The sequence below is a fragment of the Leptonychotes weddellii genome, chromosome 4 (genome assembly GCF_054177405.1).
Source record: "Leptonychotes weddellii isolate Sample4059 chromosome 4, ASM5417740v2, whole genome shotgun sequence".
NCBI classification, from domain to species: Eukaryota; Metazoa; Chordata; class Mammalia; order Carnivora; family Phocidae; genus Leptonychotes; species Leptonychotes weddellii.
In genome coordinates this window covers 61954395-61967466 of record NC_138372.1, presented here as the reverse complement: position 1 = coordinate 61967466, position 13072 = coordinate 61954395, and the positions used below count along the sequence as shown (strand labels likewise).

At 39.5% G+C, this 13072-nt stretch overlaps 1 long non-coding RNA gene across 1 annotated transcript in view; it reads right to left on the bottom strand.

Moving 5' to 3' along the window:
• LOC145721298 (uncharacterized) overlaps positions 1–8956 on the bottom strand; it is a 294764-nt gene extending 285808 nt beyond the window's left edge. The window contains exon 1 of the long non-coding RNA XR_014144926.1: positions 8577–8956. This is a non-coding gene — a long non-coding RNA (uncharacterized LOC145721298). The remainder of the gene's footprint in view (positions 1–8576) is intronic.
• Between the last annotated feature and the right edge of the window lie 4116 nt (positions 8957–13072).

The following is a 13072-nucleotide window of genomic DNA, read 5'->3' as shown; positions in this document are numbered from 1 at the left end:
CAAAGACCAAATGCTGTTTATATTTTCTCAGCTTCTATTTAGAAAACTAAAATGTCAATATACATATCAATTTTTATTATTCTATTCAGCATTTTTTATGGCATTCAGGAAGTGATCCCAATGTAATAAAGTCAGATAAAATTATTTTTCAGAGGGGTTGGCACACTGTGCCTGACTATTCAAGCCATTTTCATTTCAGTTCATTTTCTGCTGCACAAAAACCTGGGGGAATTGAGCCATGGCACGTGCGGCCTGTCGCCTTCCTATCCTGTTTTATCTCCTTAGAGAAAAACTCGGTGACCAATCACAGGGGGCCGGCAGTGGTATCTCTAGGATATATTTAGAAGCCAATACCTCAAGGAAAAAGTTACAAGAATCAAAGAAGCACGTTTGCATTGAGAATCGGATCCACACCCTCTACCAGACCAACCTTCCTTGATTCCCCTTCTTTGCACCGGCTCTTTCCTTTTCCTGGGGATTAATACAGATGGTTCTGAGCTGCCATTATGGAGGGCAAACCCTGCCCTGGGCAAAAATGGAAATGCAGGCTAGTCCTGTAACCCACTCTCCCCTCTCTCGAACTTGTCAACTTAGTTTTCTACCCGTACAAAAATGCCCAAATGTAAGCATATCACGTATGCCTAAAACACATGATCCGCACGTCTGTATTTTATTACTTAGGGCCACATGTATATGGGTTTATATATGACCAAGATTATGCCACAGCAGGAGGCCACTGACAGCATTTTGCTGTCAGACCCCACCAAACCGTACCTGGAAGGAGAATGTACTTTCCCGAGTAACACCAGGGGGTTGTCAGATTGCTGTATCTCAAATAAACAGATTTACCCTGACAGATAATCAGCATTTTGCACTGCCTAATACATGTTTATCTTCCACTATTGACATAATTACACTAAAAGTGCACTTAATATAATCTTTCATAGGAATTTAAACAGGTTTTAATGATATACTTATAATGGATTGGGGACAGAGTTGAGGGAGAGAAATATCGATACTAGATGTTTTGGGAGAACACATACATGAAGCAATGATGAGGGGATCAATGAACATCGGGAAAAATCAATGACAGCCTGTGTTTAAGGAATTCATTTACATAGTTTCCAAAGAAATCAGAAAAATCCTACAAAGCTGTGAAGTGCCCTCCTGATTCTCTCATGTCCCTGATGCTTCTTGCTTTCTGATGTGGGCCCTGTGCTCATCTTGCACACAGAAGAAGCTAAAAATAAGAGTCCTCTTAGGAGGGATTTTAGGTTTGACTAATTCATGGTCAATCCTTCCAAAAGTTCTCAATCTGGTTTTTGAGCGTGGGTACTGGAAACTCATAGTGGTCTGCACAGAACCTACTCAGAAGGAATTCTGCAAACTTTGCAGCCCGAGCCCATTACCCGAGTGCCTGGGAGCACTCACGGGCAGGCCGTTTCAAAACGCTGTGAAAATTAACACATGCTGGGCATTAGGCATCAGGCCTTAAGGATATATTCAGTCGGGACCTGAGAAGCAGAGGTAGGTGAAAATAGTAATTCCAATTAAAATTATAAATATAACCCCCAGCACGAGAAGCATCTTTCTTGAAACATTTGCTCTTCGTGGCTATGATCGGCCTCACTGCCCTCTGAGAAGACCTGAGAATTTTAAGTATCACTATCTTTAGATACTAGTTTAGTAACAGGATCAGTGTTTTGTTGTCCCACGAATCTCTTTTCTTTTCCTAGCTACAAATTAAAATTAAGCCATTAAACATCAAAATACTTGTGTCTGTGAGAGGGGTCCAGGGTCATGTAAATGTGATTTCGGACAGAAAACAAAGTGAATGTGGGGAAGTATTGTGGAATGTCTTTCATAAGCTCAGCATTGTTTGGGGGCCTATAGCAGATATTTAATTTTTTACTAGATAACTGAGAAGTGCATATTTTTATTTCTAGTTTACAGACGAGGAAGCTGTAACTCAGAGAAATGAAGCGCTATTGTCAAAAGCTGGGATTCCAACCCAGGTCTGTCGGGCTGAAGCTAGTGTTCTTTCTGTTTCATTATGCTTCCTCTGTAAATTCAGTTCACGTGATTTTAAATGCCTTTGATTGTTGTTTTCCAAGAAGGATGTTGATTTAAACCATGGTCCTCTATTTCTTTCATTAATCAGAAATATGCATCTACAGTCTCCTGCAGGCTGCTCTGTCCCTCACTGAAGCCAAAGGATTCCCGGTAACCAGGATGCAATGGCTTTTCATTTGCTCAGCGGAAGGATCTCACAAATAGTCTTTACCATCTCCATGGCTAAGAGCAGAAACATGAAATGACTGAGTGCTGAGACCACCAAATGCCCCTAACATGAGGCCGGAGAACCCCAGTGAGGAGGGGCGGCCATGTGGTTAGAGATCAGAGCGAATCTTCTGAGGGACTGGGAGATTTTTTTGTTTCCCTGGGTTTGGGACTCAGAAGGGGAGAGATGGGAGACCTTGCTTTTGCCCCAGGTTGGTGACCCCCGAACTGCTTCTCCTGTTTCTCTTCTACCAGCACTGGTTCCTGAATCCTATAACTGACTCCACGCACCCCAGCCTTTTTCCAGGAGCACGCTGGCTGATGGTCACACCTTTGAAGCTGCCCACTCCTCGGACAGGGCTCCATCTCCACACTGCTTAGGTGTTGATGTCTGCCTGAGGAAGACGGGGCTTGCCAAATTCTTTTTAGAATTTGATTTATGGTTGTAAGCTCCCTGTATGGGATCTCTTGTTGGATTGACTATTTTAGAGTTTGCTTTAAAAGCCACCTTATATCTTCTTTGCTTTCATCCTTACTTAGGACCCCAACCCCGTTTCGTATATCCATTCCTAGGGAGCCAAATCTTGAGGCCAAAGAATAATTTCTCTTTGAGATTAATTACAATTTCTCTTCCACTTATTGTGTATGGAGATTTAATGATAGGAATTAAAAAGCTGTGTTCATAAGAAATGCCAAGGTCTGCATTCTTTAAAACTTTCTAAACCCTTCCCTCCTCATCCCTCAAGACATGTCTCTCTTCCCCATTCCTCTACCATCTTCTGCCTTATTTCTCTTTGTCTTTTTTGTTCTCTTCCTGCTCTCACCTTCCACCTTAGTTCTCCCACCAGTCACCTGCACCTTTAAGTTCCAAAATGATAAATCATATACATATAGAGAGAGCACATATATGTAATATATATCATATGTCTATATCTATGTATATGATATATAGACATATAGATATAATTTTATCTACTGGAATAATCTCCTTTCCTATTGCTATTTTCTTAAAATTGAGCATGAGTAAACTATCACATGCTATCAGAGCATGGGTCCAGTGTTTGGAATCTAGCTAGGTCTTAAGAAATGTTTTGAATGGATGGATGTTCCTCACTTTGCCCTTGAAACAAATTTAAAATATATATATATGTACATATATATATAACCTTAGCACTAACTAGATTTTTTAAAAATTCCATCAATCATTCAAATATTAATCAAGACTGATCTCTGGCCTTCACACCAAGCCAAGTTCTGTGAAGGACACAGAATAAGTATGATTTTTACCCTTAAGTAGTTTACAAGCTACTGGGGATACAAGACTATGACCCATAAAACAACCAGGGAAATAGGAGAAAAGGACACAGTTAGAGGCTGAATTCTGAAATGTAAACTGGAGGCACAGTGAACAGACAGGGAAGAGGTCACAGTGACTGTGGGAAGGGCACTTAACTAATATTTCTGGAAGAGGATTGATAGGAAAGTAACATATATAACAACAGCTGGAAACAGAATTTCCAATCCTGGTGTAAGGCTTTGTACAAGTGTTGGCTTTGCTTTCCAAACTGTAGAGCTTACTAGACAGTGAAGTTTTGTTTTTGGTTTTTTTTTTTTTTTGAGCTCGGATGTATTGCTAACTGTCCAGTCAGTGCTAATACATTTGAGAATTAATTTATCTGAATATTTGTTGCTCGTATCACATGCTTTCCACAATGGGAAAAATCTTTTGATTTTACTTTTAATTTCAGGAAATTGACATCTTTTTGGATAAGCAGTTCAATTCTGCAGCTGAAGAATTTAGCAACCAGGGATAGAGTCTTCACATGGTTTTAGGTCAGTTTTAACTTCCTTGACTGCTTATATCAATACATAGCTCGTAACCACCATGCCCTGTTCTGTTCCCGCCCCCTCCTTTTCTTTCAAAACAGGAATATCCACCAAGTAATGGAGAAATCAAATCTGAAAGGAATGTCTCGCAGGCTAAGAAACTCACTCAGCAAGAGATGATGGAAGAGTAAGCTCAAATTTAAATTAATTCCCAACCTTTCCTGTACCAATGGTCGATGTCTAACTTAGCTAATCCGGGCAAAACTGATATATTAAAATAACTTTAAAGATAGGTTCTCAGGCTTTCTGCCTGCAGCAGATAGGGGTTCTGGATATATAGGGCAGTCCATCTGCCTGATACTTCAAATAAGATCTAAAAAGAATGCTGGTATCACAGGATGGCATCGAAATTGTTTTTCATTTGTTACTCGAGAAATGTGTAGCTTGCTCAATTGCTACTGACCCACGTTCCCCACATTTCTGCCTCTTGATTATGTGTTGGTGTTGTTCAGATTTTTGTTTACATTACATATTGGATATTCAGAGGTCAAACGAACACAGTCTTTGAATCAGATTCCTCTGAGTTACATGTATAATAGTTCATCTTCTCACACTGTGTAGAAAAACACTGGGAGACAGTTCAAGCTATCCCAAATAAACAGACAGAAGTAAAGCTGCAAATGCTTCCCTGTATGGATCTGTCCTTGCTCATTTCTCCTTGAGGACATAACACCTTCTAACACAAGGACAGATAACTATTTCAGTGTAGAGTCCGACCATTTAAAGATGAATTTTCACTCCATTTGTTTTCTTTATCTGCTTTTCTAAAGTGTTGGTATATTTCAACTTGGGAAATTTTCATTCAGATGTACCCAACAGAAAGAGAGGCTTTTCCTCTACCCAGGAGATTTTGAAGGGTGATATGACAAGACAGAAGAGTATTTTTTTTCTGATGGGAACAGTTGTTTGCATGAAAATTTTAATTGTTACCAGAACTTCAATGGAGTTACAAGGAAAGGTAGTTAGATAAAGCCTCAGGTTAATTTCCATCATTACCAAACACTTTACACCACTGAAGAATTCCAAACATATAAAGAGATGTCAATCTTGTTCTTTAGACAAGAAAAAAAAAAAAAAGAAAAAGAAAGGTGGGGGGACAGTGCTTCAAAGGCTGTCAGTAGACAAGTCAGTCAATTACAGATCTGATTTAGTTCTTAACTCCTTGAGGTAAAAGACAAATGTTCTGTAATGTTCTTGGCATGCATTAAATGAAAGAACTTAAAAAAAACCCAAACAACCTCTGCTATAATGATAATACAGACAGATGTAAAGGGCTCTGGCGAGAGTTGAAAAATTGGAATCAGATATTAGAATCAAGACTATAAACAGGGCAATAGAAACGTTTTTGCTATTGGTGGTGGTGGTGGTGGGGTATCCTTATCATATTTAGTTATCTGAGCTAATTAGCCAGGGAGGCATTGTTGTGTGATGTTTTGAAACCAGTATCAGAATAAATGGGTTCAAATCCCAATTCGACCACAACTGCGAGGCCTTGGCTAAATCACTGAAGCTCCCTATACCTCAATGTCTTGATCTGTGAAATGAAGATGATGGTCGCATCCACCTCACAGTGTCAGGCAGATTAAATTAATACACATAAAGCAATTAGTATCTGCTGAGTGTTCACTTGATAATTATGATCAATCCATACACAGCAATGTTTCAAGATTGAGAAAATATGTATGGCACGATATAGTCCTTCTTGAGGAATTTTGCACATCTACAGATGATACAGGCATTGAATGTCTGCTGATGAAGCACATCATTTCCCCTCAAGCAGGGATGCGTTTCCCGGGCACCACTGAACACTCCCGAAGTTACAGAGAACTTATTGACACCCTCCGTAGTATCCCTTTAAGATGATAATTTATCTTTTAAACTGCGCTCAGTAAAACCAGCAGAAAAGAGCCAGGTGGGAATAACAACATGGTATTATATACAGCTACAGGATTTACCAGTTCTATAGATTCTGCTGCAAGGCACACTAAAATGGAGTAAAATGTAACTTATCTCGAACAGTTGCTTGAATGAGTTACTGAAGGAATGGCAAGTTTACAGACAAAGCAAAAGAAACCCATGGGAGTTAAAGGCTGTGACCTTTTTATTTAGGATGCACAGTAAAACCTAATTTAAGGCATACAAGTTATTAGGTCTTTGGAGAATTTCCTAGGAGGTTTACAAACAAATGTGTAAGTCTATACAATATGTGATTTTGAAATAGCTGTGAAATGATGGGTTGAAATTCCATGGGGGAATGCCGTCATACCTATCAAATACTGGTAATTTGGTTGAAAAGAGAATGCCTCGTTGTTTGCATTTTCTCTCTCCCCAGAAGATCTCCCTGGCCACTTTTTGTATCTCTGCTCAGCTTGACTGCTGACAGAGTATTGCATGGTGTTCCTTTGTTCTGAAGGGGCATCCTTTGGTTTTGCACTAGTCTCAAGTTCACACAACCAGACAACCTCACACACCTTTCCATCTGTTTAGGTTTTCCTGTGTCCGGTGCTCTTCTCAAACTCGTTTTAAATATGAAAGAATCACCCTCTACCATGAGTGATGAATCCATTTCTTTCCCTGTAATCCTGAAGATATGAATGGAATCCTCCAGTGACAGTGTCTGGGAAGAAGATATTCATGGGCAACTACATGATTCGAATAGATACATTCAATTAGCCCTTCCTGGAGAAGCCTCAGTTTACTTTACCACTCAGTATTTCAAAGAGTTTTAAAGAAATTCTAATTACTGCATAGAAAATAAGTCAAATTCTTCTTCTCTTCCCTGTGTAAGGCTTTTATTACTACTGCTATAAAACATATATCCCCCCCTTTTTTTTTTCTGTTGCTATCCTAGCAGAGTAGCCTGCATACCAATAGGATCACTAAAATGCCACGAAGCAGAACATATTCATCTGTTAAATTCTATGTACAGTAACCTAACAAATGCCAGAGACAGAAAGATTGCCCTCTGCACAGTAATGCTTGTGTAGATGTCTTCTTTATGCTAACAATGACAGGGCTTCATGCCTTGTACTGTACTCAAAAATCAGAGTGCATTTTTTTTTTCTTCAGTAGAAGAGTCTGTATCAAAAAGAAAAAGAACCGCACATTTTTGGCACTGAGATATTTTATGTGGATAATAAATTTTTTCCCTTGAACTCCAGTAACTACAAGTATATACCTGGAAGATGAAATCTAAGATTTATGTCATCAGAACTATTCAGTATACCAGAGGATCATTTTTTCTTCTTTTCAGGACTGTCAACTTTGTTTACTGTTTATGTTCAATTCCATACTACACAAGAGATTAAATGGTCTGACATAGCTACATGTCAAACCTTCTGGAAAATAAGGTAATAAATGTAAAATTATATTAATAGGGAGTGCTTTCAAAGACATATTACATTTATTGAAAACTAAATTATAACTGGAATGTTATAATTATATTTGTACTAATCAAAAAGAGATTTTCGAGTCTATAATTTTATGGCATTTAGTATGTTTTAAAATTGGAATGACTAAGGAATGATTAAAATATTATTACAAGTAACTTCAAGGAAACACATATGAAGTCATGTAAGCCCAGAAATTGACTTCATAAATCAGCATGGATATCGTCAATGCTGTTAGCCTCTTAGGTGCATTTTTAATCTAAATGTAACCATTTGGCTATTGAAATCAGCCTTAAAAAAATGACATCAAACAATGTTGTATAAACAAGCTTTTTTGTTAGCCCTGCGACATTAAACTTTTTTATAATCTAATTTCAATCTCAAAACAATAAATAAGTGCATGTACAATCACAGGAACTGAATCCTGGCTAATTATAATACTTCTGCATAGCCTCATAACAATTTGTAAATTGTGAAGAATAAATCTATTTGACAGGCCTGTTAGCAATAAGGCCTTCAGCTTCTTGCTTTGCAGCAGAATGAAGTAAAATCTATCCTTTTTCTGGCTGTTGTTAAAAACATTTCAACAGTTAGTTCTTTTTCACAGAAAACGCTGCAGGTAGGTGCCAGGTTAAAAAAAAAACAAAAACAAAATTAACACGATTGAATTTTACCCTTGACTATGTTTGGCTGGGATGCATGAGAAGTTAAAACATACTGAGAGATTATTTTTTTTTAAGAAGGAAAACTTGAGAGAGGATTGTATTTCTAGATGAGAGAGTGGACACTATCATCTTTCTGACATTGTAAAACTGAAGCTGGCTGCAGGGAAAATAAACATTACAATACCCGACACTTAAACAATTGTACCTCTTCGGTTAAGTAACAAAAGCGTGAGGCACCTGGAATCCCAGCATTTGTGCCTAATGCCAGCAACAATATAAAGCATTCAAGTGACATTTGATAATGAGCAGACAGTGGAGGCATTACACACGTCTTTAGAAGAATCAGACTTCCTACCTTGAAGAGACAGATGGAGGTAAGTTCCTTTATAAAAAAAAGTTGTAAGTAAAGACAGGCGGCAGCTGCAGTAAATTGAGTCCTTTCAGTCACTGTATACATACAGCAGTTCTGCAATAAGGGGAAAAATATAATGGGAGGAGCGGCTGTGAACGAGTGACCTCCTCAAGCTGAGTCCTCTCTGTGAACCAAGCATGGAAAACCTCTGCTCCTGATTTGCATGGATTATCTCCACTTGAACAGATACAGAGCGGATACATTTAAATTGAGCTGGCACAATGGCAAAAAGATGGAAGAGTGACTGAATAAGGGACAGCGCAAGAGAGGGAGAGAGAAAGAGAAATAGACACGAGATCGGAGAGCGTGGATAAGCTGGTGCTTGCAGAACTGTGTCTCAGAAGAGCTACAGCTCCCTCTTCATGTCACAGTTGTAAGATAAGCAATGTTGTCATTAAGAACTGGTTAATCATAGGGAAAAATATACCCAGAGTAGCTGGTGCTCTAGCTGAGCCGGGTTTTGTGAACCTTTGAGGAGTCTTTCTGTTTTGTCATCAGGATTTTAGATGGTATGTAGAAAAATCTTTTATTAGGAGCCAGGTAAACACATTTGGATAAAACTCTTGAGTTTTGACTGAGATCAGAGCTTTGACTTGATTGGCGTACGTGTATGTCAGTGAAGGAACGTAGACAATTTGTTAAGGAGAATGTGTATTTTGAAAGAGAATTAGTCCCTGTTAACTTTTAAAGAGGTAGTGCTATAGACTGCAGTGCGAAAAAGAAAATAGCATTTGAATATTCATTAATGATTAATTCCCTGAAAGGACCCAAATGCACAACTGAAAGGGAATTTGGTGGTGGTGTTTTTTTTTTTTTTTTTATCTCCTTAGATTGTTAATTGGGTTTTCTTTCCCCCCTTCATGTTGTCTTTTGCTGGCATTTCAGAATAGAAGAAATCCTTCTTTCTCTACAGTACAGATGTATCTTTAAACAGACAATGATTGTTTGCTTTTCCATTTAGCATCATCAGCGTTTTATATATTCTTATTCTTATTTTAAAAATGAGAAAGAGGGAGTGGAATATGATTGGAACTCTTGCCAACAGTCACTCAGTAAGTCTGTGGCAGATCTCAGAAGAAAAGAATAACCCTCAGTTGGCAAGTTAACGTGAAGCCTGCCTTCTCTTTGTGTAAAGGTGTCTGCAGATGCCCAAACAGGCAGGCAATTAGGTCAATGCAAAGGAAAAATCAGTCAAACCAGTTGGTTGACTGAATTGATCATAGCCTTGGGGAAACCATTATTAACTTGATGTGAACCAAATGACATTGGTTAAATATATTTCAACAAATGACATTAAAACTTTCAACATACATGTGTGTGGGTATTTGCAGAAAGTAGTAAAGGGACCAGTCAGATTTTTGCTGCTGTTGGGAACCCATATCCGGTCAGGAAAGAGAAAGAATCTAAGAACAATTTACTTCTAGGAACTCTGCCTTGATGGACAGAAGTGATACTTTAAAAGAAATCTAAGGGAAAATGCCAACACACATTTTCATGAGATCTCATGAAGATCTGGAATTTCTGAAGTGTGCAGATTTAGTGACTATAACAGTGTTTAGGAAACAATTGCTTGAAAGTAAAAGGGTGAAGACAATAGTTATTTTATGTCTCTGATATCCAATGGTCTGATTGCTCTTTGAGTGGATGGATGAGTTCTCAGGTTTCTGATATCAATTTGGATACAGCTTGCACACAGGTTGGCGTTGGAAGGTTATTGGGGTCTTAATATTACTTTTCAGATTGTAAACTCTTTGGAGTCAGGGACCATATAATATCCTTTAAAATATCCCCCCATGGGGCACCTGGGTGGCTCAATCATTAAGCGTCTGCCTTCGGCTCAGGTCATGATCCCAGGGTCCTGGGATCGAGCCCCGCATCGGGCTCCCTGCTTGGCAGGGAGTCTGCTTCTCCCTCTCCCACTCCCCCTGCTTGTGTTCCCTCTCTAGCTGTGTATCTGTCAAATAAATAAATAAAATCTTTAAAAATAAATTAAAAAAATAAGTAAAATATCTCCCCAAATATTTTGAAAGTATCCTTTACATATTTGAGATATTTTGTGAATGTTTGTAGAGAAGATACTGGAAATAACTGTAAAGCACTCATATTCTGTATACCAGTTATTTAAAGTAAAAATTGGATTCATAAATTGTGATGTCTTCTGTACCTCTGTGAAATAAAAGGAAATAAAATAAATACCATGAAAATGTCTTGCCAATTATGGGATTATAATAATAGTGCAAGTAGTGTTAGATTGTATATTGGCATGGAAGCTTAATTAGGTGTCCCCTTCCTCATACCAGAGGGTACCTTTCAGAAAGTGTGTTTAGGATTTGAGTCACAACTTTCTAGGCATCAGTGCTAACTCAGAAAATTATCAGCCTTTGTGTCCATGGGCAAGTTACTTAACTTGTGTGTAAAATGGGGATAAAAAATGCCTTTTATTGGGCCGCCTGGGTGGCTCAGTCAGATAAGCATCTGCCTTCGGCTCTGGTCATGATTCCAGGGTTCTGGGATTGAGCCCTGAGTCGGGCTCCCCGCTGAGTGGGGGGTCTGCTTCTCTCTCTGCCCTTCCCCCTCCTCGTACGCTCTCTCTCTCTTTAAAAATCCCTTTTTTATATGGTTGATGTAAGGAATAAAAGAAAGGGCTTAGCATAGCACCTGGGTAAATACCTAATCAGTGTAAGCTATTGTTCAATTATTTTGAATCTGTTTCCATTCAACGTGGTTGTCTCTCTCTGAATTGGGAAGTGTCACTACGGTGTCTATTGGATGTAGGAAAAAAAAAAAAGATGACTTCTTTGTCTGTTCTTGGCTTTTTCTCGCCATTGTATGAAGAAGGCTCCTTCCTGGTCCCTGACAACCAGAAGGACTGGTGCCTCTACCTTTTTATAAAAGACAGAAATAGAAGTACTATTCTCAGGAGAGCTAGAGAGTGTTGTAGCAAGCAGATCCAACCTTCTGTACAGGAATAGGAAATGGCTTGTGTGGTACAAAGTGAAGGGCATCCAGAAGCTCCTGGTCCAGAAATATCTTCCCATCTGTCCTCTCCTATTTCCTGAAATGCCACCATTAGAAGTTTATTTCTATGTTTTACTGGCTTCCCATTCTCTTTTTCAATGCACATACTACTGGCAGAATTAACACATTAACAAGTTTACACTTAGAGTAACACATGAATTCATAGTTATTTTAATTATTGTATCAGAGATACTTTCTTCTAGTAACTAGCTAAGACCAACAACGCCAAGGAAAAGCCAGATTTCAATGAAGGTGGAGAGAGAGCTCGTTTGGTGTATACCAGACAGTGTGTGGGGATGCGATCCTAACAAGGGAAGTGCTAGAGCTGCCCTTGGGCACGCTTGGATCCACCAGGATGTGAGAGATCCTGCAGCAGGCGCTCAGAGAGTAATGTGCAGGTGCTCGCCACCCAGATCCCACCCCTCAGCCCCGCCCCTGTGTGCTGGAACAAGGAACAAGGGTGCATTCATTCATTCATTCAGCAAATATCCACTGAGTGTTTTGTTGGCAAGAAGCTAGGGCTGCCTATCTCAAAAGAGATAGTCCTTGCTCTCATTTTTATTGGAGTTGATGGAAGCGAGCGTGGAAACAGACTGATTCTAATATTGGACATCTGTACAAAGGAAAAGAGTACAGAGCGAAGAAAGCAAGGAAGGCAAAGCACAGTTGGAGTGATTAAGGAGGTCTTTACAAACTAGGCAATGCCTGATGTGACTCCTGAAGGCAGAGTGGGCGCTGTTGGACAAGCAAGGGGAGCTGGCAAGGCTGCAGGTGTGTGCCAGGTCGAGTGAACACGGGTACAGAGGCAGGGCGGCATGAGAGAGACAACCAGCTGGGAAAATCAATTGAGTATGCTCAGAGCAGAGGATAGAAGGATGAGTGGGAAACGTGGAGAGATGTGACTGCAATGTTAGAAAGAACCGAGGAGCAGGTCACAGGAAGGAGACACGGGGCGCAAGCACGACAGATCCTTTGTAACTCTGGGCCTCAGCCTTGGACCTTTGTCCCTCCTCTGCCTCCGTATGCCTCATGCATGCACTCACCCGGGCTCCCCAGCCCTGGGAACACATACAGAGGACAACGTTTAAATGAAAAGGAGTGCTATCCCCGGTGAGGAAAGGGGGGATGTATTGCCAATTAGATTAGAGATTTAAGTCTGTAGGGAATTGAAATATTCTGAAATCGTTTGTGAGGGGCCGCCACCCCATACTGTAACCTGCAGTGCTGAATGGCATATTCATCTATGAATTAAAATTAATTGTGTTTGGAGACTTGGGGATGTAGCAAATCAGGGTGGGAATCACTGCTGGAGCCCTGAAACTCATTTAGCATATAAAAAATACAGCACTTTGAAATCCTTAGTGAGACAGATTACCAGCATTAGTGCCATTAATACTAATGATGGTTAATAATTGGAAAAT